General features: G+C 42.5%; 1 long non-coding RNA gene across 1 annotated transcript in view; it reads right to left on the bottom strand.

Annotated features, from left to right (window-relative positions):
• The window catches only part of LOC139052900 (uncharacterized), a 79783-nt gene extending 77356 nt beyond the window's left edge, over nucleotides 1-2427 (bottom strand). Inside the window, exon 1 of the long non-coding RNA XR_011510115.1 lies at nucleotides 2363-2427. This is a non-coding gene — a long non-coding RNA (uncharacterized lncRNA). The remainder of the gene's footprint in view (nucleotides 1-2362) is intronic.
• Between the last annotated feature and the right edge of the window lie 10092 nt (nucleotides 2428-12519).

Raw genomic sequence — 12519 nt, forward strand, 5'->3', positions numbered from 1 at the left:
CTGTAAGAGGCCTGAATTGTGGGGAAACCAGACTTGGATGCTGCATCTTGACAATGTGCTGGCTCATGCGTGGCTCCTTGTCCACAGCTACCTAGCAATGCATTACACTCCCATTGTGCCCCATTCATCACATTCTCTGGACCTAGCCCCAGCAGAGTTTTTCCTGCATCCCAAACTTAAGCCCAAGTTGAAAGGACGTCATTTCAAAACCATAGAGTAGATTATTCAGGACAATGTCCAAAAAGTGCATTCCAGGAGGCTTTCCGAAAATGGAAGAAACAATGGGAAAAGGGTATTGCCAATAGAGGGGACTACCTTGTGGGGGACAGTGCCTAAATTAGTACTCTAAACAGTGTTGTTATAGCAAAAGTTCAGGTTCTTTTTGACCACACGTCGTAATTAGAACAAAACTTTAGAAAACAGTGTGGCACATCATAACAGGCTATGATTTGTTGGGCACTCAGCTGGCAAGGTAGCCAAAATCAATCATGCAATCTGCAATCTTACCTTACTTTATTCATCTTTCATCTTATCTCATGCGGTATTTATGTTTGTACTATTTATCTTTCAAATGCAACTTATGCCATCTTAGGGCATAAGTCTCATTTTAAAATGTAGGAGAGCTTTTTGGGGAAGACCTGGTGCTGTTTTATTTTTGATGTTACGTTATACATAACTAGTTCTTTCCTTTGAAGTTTTCAAGGAAGCCTGATAAATATCTTCAAAAATATGTCGTACATTTGCACACCAGTATAGTGTTCTCAAAGTACAAAGACTGCTTGCAAGTCTCAAGCAAGCAGTCATCCACGTCACCCAATATAAAGGCTAGGCAGCGATGTCAGCAATTTTGTTGTGAGCGTGCAAATCCAGCATGCTGACAACTCATGAACAATTGGTTAGCTCTGAAAATGGAGCCAAACACTCTGATCCGCTTGTATACCGAGGCGTACATGTGGATACCGTTAATTTAAAACATAATTTAGAGCACTGCTGTCCAGTCATGCAGAGGGGCAGTACTAGTAATATTTCCTGCTCACTTTGTGCAATGCTGTGAAAAAAATCTTCACAAAAGACAACTTATGAAAACTGCAACAGGTGGTTCCAACACACTGTGGAACGAGTATTTGAGGACTTTGGTAAATAATTCTAAATAATTGGTGAGCAAAGCATGCAGAAAAACAGCATTTCCAGTAACTAAAGACTGGTACAAACGAGGTGCCATTGGTTGCATCCATGTATGACATACCACTTTTTAAAAAGCTTTTGTTCTAAGTACATAAAAAACTTAGCATAAGTCGTCATATCTGACTGTATTCTTTCTCTAGCTTCTTTCTTATAATATTTCAGCGATATGTACCACAGTTCATGAGGGAAATGTCATGCAGTAAATGTACTGCTCGCAGTTGATTGCCTTTGCTGCGTTTCACTTAATGGCAGACTATGGGCATTTCATACACTCAAAAGGTTTGTCAGCTTTGCGAGTGTACTGGTGTCTTTCCAAGTCACTCTTCTGCACACAAACATATTGTAACAGTAACGAAGAATGCCACAAGTGACAAAAGAGTAAGAGAAGGGCAAGCAGAAGGATAGAGCAGCAGTGGGTCAGGGGATTAGTTGGTTTCTGGAACGGCTGAGATTCGGGTGGGTCGTGTAATGCTTGGAGCTCATTCAAGGTACCGGACTCTCATTACATTTTGGTGGCAGCGGTGTTAAGCAGCAGCCAGACGTCTCCCAGCACGATGATGCATGAAAACAGCATTTTGCCTATGTGTTCTCACATATCTCATTTTTCCTAACCCAGCAAAACGAGAACTTCTTGCCAACATGCAGTGAATAATAAGGAGATTGCATATTCTCTCCTAACACTCTTCTAAATTCTTTTCTTGAGAATTATGACAGCAGTGGAATATGTGTAAACACTTTCAAAACTATTCACTCACGCGTCCTGCTTGTCAGCATGCTGCGAGAAGCCTTCATTCTATATTGAACTTAAGTTAGTTGATCATGACCATACGTATGAGGAGACGAATGTTAAGAACAGTTGGTGTCACAAGACACCAGAAAGTCACCAAGTGGTGAGGAGGACGCAACAACTTAGTTGAAAACAGAGAAAATAAACTGGCATTGCATCCATCCTTAGGAGATGGACAGGAAGCAGCCAGATTTAACAAGTAAACCTAGAATAAGAATTCAGGTTATGTAATACGATGAAGTCAACAACGTCTGTATGTCCTAATTTGACGAAACAACAATAAAGTTGCCTTCTGCACCCATATTCTGAAGCAAATCGAACTTGCAAGTTAGCAGGGCATACGATGCAGTTGCGACTGCGGTTCCAGCACTAAATATTGAAAGCACTCACTGATCTGTTCCTCGTCGTCTTCCTCCGGCAAGGCTGCCACCGCAACTTGCACCACTTGCGCACCTAATACGAAAGCAAATATACGCAACTTCAATTCTGTGACCAGGTTCGGACACATGGGAAACAAAAGCACTATCTTAAGCTTTCACCAACATTAATAACTTTCTGCATGGCAACCCTACGCAGTACCACAATTCTCACGTGTTATAGAAAGCAATAGAGCTATGCAATGTAATTCTTGTACGTCTGGACATCGTTTCTCACACGTCGTGTCTAGGGACCAGGAATGTATTACAGGACGTCTAGGGTGTCAGGGGGCTATCATACCCCAAAAACACAAAGACAGATAATTAATGTTTTAACGGCGTATTCAATATGTAATTTCAAAATACGGTAGTCATTTGCAAGCACTGCTGACGTTATGGTAAAAGTTGCCTATTAGACATCTTGTCAGATTAGCTGTAAACTATTATTAGATATTGCACAAGACTCTCAGAGCAGCTTTTGTAATAAAATGAGGTATGTTCGGAAGGTTAAAATTCATAGAATGAGGCACGGACGGAAAGGATATGTGTATTGTCGGGATAGAATTTCATGCAATTTTTGCAGTTCCAAACCATAATTTCGTTAGACCTCGTGGTAGCATGTCAGTATTGAAGCACTGCCTAAACGTGCGACAAGTGCATTTTATTGCATTAGCATTAGGAATGTCAAAGTGGAAAGAAGTGCGTGTGTGAAGTGTGGGAAGCCAGTCGCATAGTAGAGGTAGAGCAGGGCTTAGAAGGATTGTGTGTGCGCGTGTGCGCGCGCGCCCAATGCATTATTAGGTAGGTCCAGAAGTTTAGCCATGTTCTGGCAATGTTTGTTAAGCATGTCACCACAATATCGCAGTGATAGGATACCGCAATGATGTCTCCTTTTTTCGTTATAATGAACGGTGTCGCTGATAAGTAATCTGGTGAGCTAAGTAAAACTCCCGATTCATAAACAGCGTCAACATCAAACTTTTGCAAAAAATGGGACCTGTAAAGGAGGCAGTGATGTCCTTGCTTTGCGTGCAAAACATACCAAAATTCGTGGTGGTAAATAATACGTTGAAATCTTTGGCTAATAAAGTAGGGTTGCAAATATTTTAATGTCCATTGAACTGCTAGAGCTTCCAGCATCGTAGAGGAATGATTCAGCTCTGCACGTTTGAATGACCTCCTCAGGTGCAACACAGGACGGTATCGTCGCTCTTCATTCTTTAGTAGCAGAACACCACCCAAACCGAGATGAAAGGCATTTGTGTCCTATAATGTATTTAACGGCTCGAGCCCCTTTTAAACACCTCTTTCGTTAGAACAGTGAGCCTTCTGCTACTTTAATACCGATGGCCGTTGAAACGCACTGTGGAAAGTACTAGTCCCTCTTGTTTGTGCAGGTTTTTCGCTCAAACATCTGATCACGAGAAGATGTGTGTATGATAAGCAGCTATGTGCATATTTTCCCCGCTGTGCAGTGAAGCTAGTGTGAAGCTTCGTGTGATGCAACTGCAGAAGGGCGTTCTCCTTATCGATCTGGCATTCCACAATATATTTAAATCGTTAAACTGGATTGTTCACGCCTACGTCCGCTGGACCTGTAGACACGTTCTTTTTAAAGGAGAGAGCAGGCACAGCACACAACACAAAATGCAGTAAGGGGGCATATGCGCTGTTTATTTTAATGTCGCAAAACTTGGTCATGGTGGTATCTAATCTTCGAAAACGAAACTATCAGAGAAAGAAGTGCCCCACTGTAGAAGCACACGTTTCCTGCGTGACTCTTTACTCTGTACTGTGTATTTTGCCCTTCACTAACTTTGTTTCAACAAATGCTCTACCAGACTGCCCGAGTGACCTGTTTGAAATGCGTTTTTGTTTCACAAAAAGAAAGGAGTCCATTAGTGCTCCTTTTATTCTCACTCACGGTGTAATAGGCTAGGTGTACGAACGGCAGCCGCTAAACATACAGCGGCAATGTCCCAAAACGGGTGCTTGTTTTGGTCACTCTGTGACAGATGGCGCAAGGATGTCACGGGATTACCTTGGCTATGTTAGCGCCACTCGCCCCTATCTCAACACGGCTCGGCGCTTCTTTTTCTCGTGTTTTCTTCCACGCTGTAGAACGGGTTACAAAGGCTACACGGAAATTAGAGAGTTTTAGTATTGGGGACGCAAGGCGTTGGGGCCCCAGGCGCTTGGGTGCGTTTGCTTTTGCGCACGCAAGCAGAAACGTGTTATAGGTTAGCGGCCCCAAACGCAAACCGCAATGAGGTCGCATGCGCTCGCAACACCACCAACGTCTGATCGTTGCTGCGTTATCATGTTATAAAATATGAAATGAAGCATATGAAGTAAAGTACATTAAACTCTTTTTATTAGAAGCAGTTAATAGAGAGGTTTACAGCGTCCGGTAATCGGGTAAACGCAGGCTGGGTGGGGCGTTGGGGCGGAGCCATGAACTAGAGCGGCCTGCATGGTGCTGCCACCTGGTGGCGCAAAGCTCAAACAGACAAAAACCGCTAATATTGCAGTAACCAAGTGTATTTTACTTTGCTGCGGGTATAAATTTTTGGCAGCAACACAATTAAGCCAGTGCCGATAATTTACACCAGCAGCGAAGTAGAATAGACTTGGTTACAGCTATATTAGCTGCTTTTGCCGATTTCAGCTTTGCGCCGCCAGGTGGATGCACCAAGCAGGACGCTCCCGTTTATGGCTCCGCCCCAACACCCCAACTGCGTTTATCCGAATACCAGACACGCTAAACCTCTCTAATACACATAAAAACGACGTCTGTCGACACTTGGCGAAAGATTTATTAGATTATCTACCCGCTAGCTACTCGTAAGTTCTCCTACACCGCAAGAGTCACGTTGGTAACGTGACCTCTTAGGGGCAGCGATGTTTTCGGCCGCTCCAACAACCCAAGGACGCAATTAGACGTAGCGGTCTGCGCATGCGCAGTAACGTCGCCCCTAGTTCTTGCGTACGCAAGCCGCTTGCGTCCCCAACACTAAAACTCCCTATTGTCTCTCTTTTCTCCAACGAAAGACGAAGAACGCTTGAACCTTTAGTGTCGAGCTATACCAAGGAAGTATCGAGTCTTTCAGCCGAATGATCACGTCTGCGAAAAGCACTTCGAGCCTCATCTTGTGTCCAAGACCTGGACAGCGCACTACAAAGTGCACGTCTTGGTGAGTGCTCCGCTAAAGGCATCACTGGTGAGCGATGCTGTTCCCACAAGATTTCCCGACTGCCCAGCGTACCTATCGAAAACAGTGAAAACAAGGAAGCGCCCGGCGGAAAGACAACTATGGTCGCAGTCGAAAAGACGATGCGCTGCATCAAAAGATTGTAACGAGCAAGAAGTATCGTGTAGCAATGACAGTGGTGGCGTTAATGGAAGCTCGTTTCAAGCGTTGCCGAGTGCACCGGAGCACGACATGGATGCATTTGAATAGCAAGCGTGATAAAACGCCTCAATCTGCTGGTGCTAGCTCATCCCTGAAATCTGCATACGCTCCGTTCGCAAGCTTGTTCGGTGATTTACCACCTTTTTTTCTTCCGTCAAACTCATGGGGATACCACCTGCTCGGCTTTTGAGAAGTAAAAAGCATCGTCTTCGCCCAGCTGAAGCGCACCAAAAAACCTGAAAGCCGTTTACTTTCAGATGCATGCCTATCGCCAGCGAGCGCCGCATCTTCCTTGGTAAACACTAAAATTGTTGAAATTCATGAAGATGTGCTGGCAAACATAACCGTGATGCGCAGGTCAGTTTTAATGGCAATGTACAGTATGAAGGTACTTTGAACAACTATGGATGACGTTAACGTCATCTTAGAGCATGTTGATAAGATGAAACTGTGCAATGGTGGACCGAGCACTCTGGAGTACCGGACCATCGAAACAAAGTGGGCATATCTCGACAACAACCAGAGATGGCGACACAAGAGATGCTCTATTGTTCTTGACCCTAGTGGCTCGAACTTATTAGTATGTCACAAATGTTCTGGCCTTTCAAACATCCTGCGAATGCACCAGAAAAAAAAAACAGAATGAATAATGCCCAGGCTTAAGCCTTCAGGTACGCGTCAGTTGACTTAATGCCAGAGCAAGGACAAAGTTGCAGCACTGCGTCGGTCAAATTATGCTCTGAAAAAGTCCAAAAATCGTCTGCTCAACCGCATTAAAAAATGTCGGTGGAGCTTGCAGAAGGTCATATCCACATGCAAAAAATGTCAGAAGAAGAACTGGGCGAGAAATTACGCACAATAGATCTCCCTAGTGCTCAGCTGACTGCGGTAAAGGAGCGTGTAGCAGCAGCGACGTTGACGAACAAATAAATCAGGCAGTACACAGAGGATTGACTTCTGATGTGCTTGCTGTTGCACATACGTAGCCGACCTGCATACTCGTTCCTGCGAGACAATGAGGCGCTCCCCCTTCCTTGCGTTACGACAGTGTGCAAGTACCTGTGCATGATAAGAGTCAGGTGTGGCTTTGACAAGAGGTTTTTCGCAGCCTTTAAAAAGAAGATGGCCACTAAAGACAATTTTCAACGCCACGAAATACTTGTTTTCAACGAAATGCGCGCCCAAAACTAAATTCGAGTTCGTTCGAAGACGATGACATACAGTGGCTTCATTCACTGATTATGGAGGTTCTTCAGCGGCCCGCGACGACCTTGCGGACAACGGGCTTGTATTTTCCTTTCGGTCATTTGGCGACAAGTACTCTCAGCCGATAGCAGTGTTCGCAATACTTTTGCTTGAATACGCGGGAGTCTTAGACGGCGCTGTCGTCTGTGATGGCGCAAGTACGAACCGTGCAATGTAGAAAGAGTTCAGCGTCACTGGAGCATTGCAGCTGTCCCGGAACTACTTCAGTCATCCCATTGATGAGAAACGCAAAGTATATGTGTTTTCTGACACACCCATCTTATGAAATACGTTCGAAACCGTTTACTTTCACAGAAAGTGTTGTGCGTAAATGGCAATCGCTTTCACTGGGTACATTTTGACAGGCTGTATATGGGGGACTCTAAACAGCCAGAAAATTTGCATGTTTGCCTCAAGTTAGCTCTGTTCCACATCAACCCTTCAACGACCGAAAAAATGCGGGTGAAGCTGGCCACTCAATTGTTCAGCTGGAGTGTAGCGAAAGGCTTGGAGTTCTACTCGAAGTGAGGCACAAAAGGGCTCGAAAATATCACGGCAACAGTAGAATTCACACTAATATTTTAACAATCTTTTTGATGCTCTCAACCGAAACCATCCAAAGGAAAGCATCAGTGTTGGCAGCAGAGATTTCAGGGTCCTGGCCTCGTCGTTGGATTGCTCAAATAAATGGGAAAAAGGAAAAATCTCAAGACCAAGTTGCCTAACCGAGCAAACCGCTGAGGGCCTTCGTGTGACTATTTTGTCCGCACTGGAAATATAAAGAGACCTGCTAAAGGAGTGCGGTCTCAAATACGTTTTAACAGCAAAACTTTACCAAGGCGTGTTGGTACGCTTCTTTGGAATTATCCGACAGGCTGGTGGCCAAAATGACCACACATCTATGCCCACATTTTTGCAGCATTCAGAATCAGAATCGGTTTTTATTGAGATCATTAGAATGATTACAAGTTGTTAATATTCAGGAGGAGGTCCCGGAGTCAAAGACTGCAATGGGACCTCCTTTACAAAGTCAACGTAAAAAAACAAAAGTACAGCAGTTTTCAACACATTGTTAAAAAATTGCAGGTTTAGTATGAATACCATGATTGAAGAATTACATATGCATAAATGTCATGAAAAAAAGCTCTGTAACACAATCTCGTTGACAACTGATGAAGTAACTGCGCAGATGACGTGACGAACACAGTAGAATTTGTTAACTCGAATGTATATGTGATACAAGATCAGAAACCTAACAGTATGGCAATGAAAATGAAATGAAGGGACCCTGAAAGAAATGTTATGAGTATGGACTAGGCATCAGTATTCGACATAATGTAATCTTTTAGCTGTTTCTTGAATTCGTGAATTTTAAGTGTTTTTATGTAAATTGGTAGTGTGTTCCAAAATGCGATAGATGAAAAATGGACGCTCTGTTTGCCATAATTAGTATGGATTTTAGGTAAAATGAAGTTCCTATTTATTGCGAACCTGGTAATATTAGTATTTAATAGAGAAGACTGTGGTAACAAGCTATCGCGTCGTGTGTAAGTGATTTGGCGGAACAAAAAGGTACCTAGATTATATTTAACGAGTTGTGTGACTGTAAGAATGTGATTAGTTCGTAAAAGATATGAGGCGTTGTTATTATATGGGCTAAACGTAATTATCCTAATAGCCTGATTCTGTAGAATTTGCAATGAGTTTAAATGGGTTACGTAAGTGTTTCCCCAGCAAGTAACGCAGTAAATGATGTGGGAATGAATAAATGAAAAGTACAATGATAGTAATGTTTGATGGTCAAATATGTTTCGTGCTTTTAGAAGTACCCTAATCCCGTAGGCAATCTTCTGTTTTAGTTTGGTTATGTGTTCAGTAAATTTAAGATGTTTGTCTACTTCTATGCCAAGATAATTGCATGAAAAACTTGCAGGGATAGGACTTCCGCCTAATAAGATAGAAGGAATGGAGTGAAGTGCTCGTTGGTGGGAAGTGAATACAACAAATTTTGTTTTAGACCGGTTTATCTGTAGCTGGTTAGTTTGGCACCACTCCATCAGGCTATGTAAGTCGATATTAAGGTTAGATACTAAGGTTGTAATACATTTATTGGAATTAATAATAGTAATATCATCTGCATAAAGTATACATTTCGAAAAGGACAGGCAGTTAGGCAGATCATTCACGTATAATAAAAACAAAAGCGGACCCAATATGGAACCCTGGGGCACACCAATATTAGTGAAAATGGTTTTAGAATGAACGGCTGAAATGGTTACTACTTGCATTCTGTCTGTTAGGTAATCTTGTAGTAACAAGAGCGCTGGGCCGGTGATTCCCAATGATTCAAGTTTACGAAATAAGATGCGGTGATTTATTTTCTCAAACGCTTTGCTTAAATCTACAAACACTGACGCTGCATAATTCCCTTCATCGATAGCTAGTTTTAGTTGATCGGTTAGAGCAATGAGAGCCAGTTCGGTCGAGTAACCCGAGCGAAAGCCGTATTGGAATGGTGAGAGAATGTTAAATTTTGTAAGGTAATTAGTTAAACGTTTTTCTATTAGCTTTTCGATTACCTTACTAAAGAATGGTAATACACAGATGGGGCGATAATTGGAAATTAAAGAGCGGTCACCTTTCTTAAAAATTGGGGTGATCTTGCCTTGTTTTAGCTCTTGTGGGAAACTGCCTGATTTAAACATGACGTTGATTATGTCTGCAAGGACATCACTTATTAGGGGTGCAATTAATTTTATATGGGAAGGATGTAATTTATCGATGCCGGCGCCGGTTATTTTCATGTTGTTTATAATGTTTAGAACTTCCTGAGATGTAGTTGGAAATAAAAAGAAAGAATGTGGCAGGCGCTGGGGCACGGGATTGTCATGCGCAGGTGGCTTTAGCTCGCTGCTAAAGAAGAAATCAGCAAACGCATCAGCTATTTCTTTGGCGGTCTTGTATACCATACCCTGATATGCAATTTCTGTTATAGCTTCGCGATTATTTGCCCTGTTTAAGAAGGAGTTAACAATTTCCCATTTCTTTTTTACGTTTTTATCGCATTCCAAAATTTTCCTTTCGTACCATGTTTTTTTAGCTTTTTTCAATGTGGCAGAAAGCTGGTTAGAAAACTTTTTGTACCGGATTGCTAAATTCTTGTTAAATGGTTGTCGTTTGATTTTCTTATAAAGATTATCCTTTTTGCGCATTAAAGCTAAGAGATTATCTGTTATCCATGGATTTTGAGGGGACGCGTACTTCTTCTTGCATTTAACTTGAACGGAATGACGATCAACACATGACTTAAGCATAGAGATAAACAGTGCAAATGCTTTTTGTGGATCATTTGTAGAAAAGATGGGGGACCAGTCAAGGTTTGACACGGCGTCAAGGAATGATTGTTTGTCTAATATAAACTTCGTGTACGTGATTTTTTCGGAGCCATGATTGTAGTGAAAATTTAGAAATATAGGATAGTGATCAGTTATGTCGGTCATCATAACACCTGCGTCTGGTGGATATGTCAAATTTGATAATGCATGGTCAATTAATGTACCTATGGGGTGGTTAGCACATCGTGTCGGTATCTTAATTAAACATTCATAACCAAAGCTGTTAAAACAATCAGAATAATGTAAAGCATTAGTAGACGTACTATCAGCGAGGTTAATGTTGATGTCACCTATAATTATTACATTTTTGTTTTCATCTGCTAGCAGTCCCATGACTTTATGGAGAGCAGTACAGAAGTCTATTGCTGATGACGAGGGTGAACGATATATGCAACCGATTATCAGGTCTTTGTTGTCTATGTTGAGGAAGTCATTTTTCAGTTCAATCCAAACGTCTTCGCAATTAGTTACATTAAGTTTAAGATCGTTTCTTCGGTTGTAAGTAATATCTGAATAGATGTACAGCGCTGCGCCGCCATGGTTGCTGAACGGACGATTGGAGTATTCAGGAACAAAACTAGAAAAACAGAAAAGGTGTTTATCATGGTCGCTCAACCAAGTTTCAGATACTCCGATGATTGAAAATGGGAAGGTGAATGAAGAAACGAGATCGGAGAATTCATCGAAGTGCTTGCGCAGACTGCGCGCATTCAAGTGCAAGACAGATCGCTGATGATTTGAAAGAAGATTGTTTAACTGGTTAACTGTGAGATAGGTCGAAATTGTGAGACTTGCCTACGGGACAGGCGTGGCGCAAAGGTGGATTAGAGTTAGGTTATTACTGAAAGGTACTGTTACCAACATGTTATCAGTTTACAGTTTGATTAAATCCCTTAAATTCGGAAACTCACGTTGAAAGTGAATATCGGCAAGGTGCACCTGTACTTACACTCAAAGATATTAAATTTGTTTTTGACGACAGTGTCAAGTCAGAAGAACACCTCAAGAAACTCAAAGTGAAGCTCGATGGCCTAGTTGCTGCTGAAGAGGATGATGACCACATGTTCGACAACTTGCATGAAGCACCGGCAGCTGGAGATTGCATAATTTATTATTTAGCTGGTTATATATGACGCAAGTACTTGAAAAGCCCAACGTGTGCAAAATGCAGTGAAGGATTATTGGAAAAAAGAGCACTTCGTCGTCAGCCGCAAAGCAGCCTTGTTCGGTGTAAAAACAGGGGAGGCCTCTTGCACCCAAACCGATGTCTTTTTCAGTTGCTTCATGCAAAGGAGATGGAATTCCACAAGCATGCGGCTCTCAAAAATGCCGATGAACTAACATTGGACAACATGCTTGATAAGTACAACTTTCAGTTCTCGTGTGCCAATCATAAAGAAGTTATTGCTGGCGTGCTACACGGATATGTAGCCATGAGAATGAGGCAGTTCTGGAAACAGAAATCTGGGGCAAAAAATGAGACGCGGGAGCTGCAAAATCTGTCGAAGCTTCAGTAGGTGAAAACTCTACGTTTATGGGCTCCATGGACTTCCTCTTGTGTGCGAAATGCGTGCCAGTGTCCGCTTTGTTTACGCAACGTAAACGCTTGTACGAATAATTCATTTATGGCATGCTCTCCGTATTTGTCAAATAAATGTGAATCTGCACAAAACTTTACTGCTTTTGTGTCCCTGGCTTTTATATGACAGTCGTCCATATGACTAACAAATTCGCAAATGCCGACAGGCCAAGGCTAGTCCGTCCTGTACAGTAACATCACAACCACCTCTACCAGAACACCCAACTTCGGTTAATAAAAAAATGCGGCCGTCGAATAGCCACACTGGAAAGTTGTTTTGCAGCGCATTACAATTTAACTGCGAGCCTATCTAGGTTACAGTACACGTAAAACTAGTTTTCGCGGGGAGGTTTCGCATCTCATCATCGTAAGTTCAGTGGGTGAGGTAAGCATTGCAGCCACTAATATTTGACACACTTCCCTGCAGCTTCAAGCAGTTTGATCAGTATTGCCGACTACCGTTGCGCTGGACTCATCGTGCCATGCTGCTATACCCGTA

The sequence above is a fragment of the Dermacentor albipictus genome, unplaced genomic scaffold (genome assembly GCF_038994185.2).
Source record: "Dermacentor albipictus isolate Rhodes 1998 colony unplaced genomic scaffold, USDA_Dalb.pri_finalv2 scaffold_42, whole genome shotgun sequence".
Lineage (NCBI taxonomy): Eukaryota > Metazoa > Arthropoda > Arachnida > Ixodida > Ixodidae > Dermacentor > Dermacentor albipictus.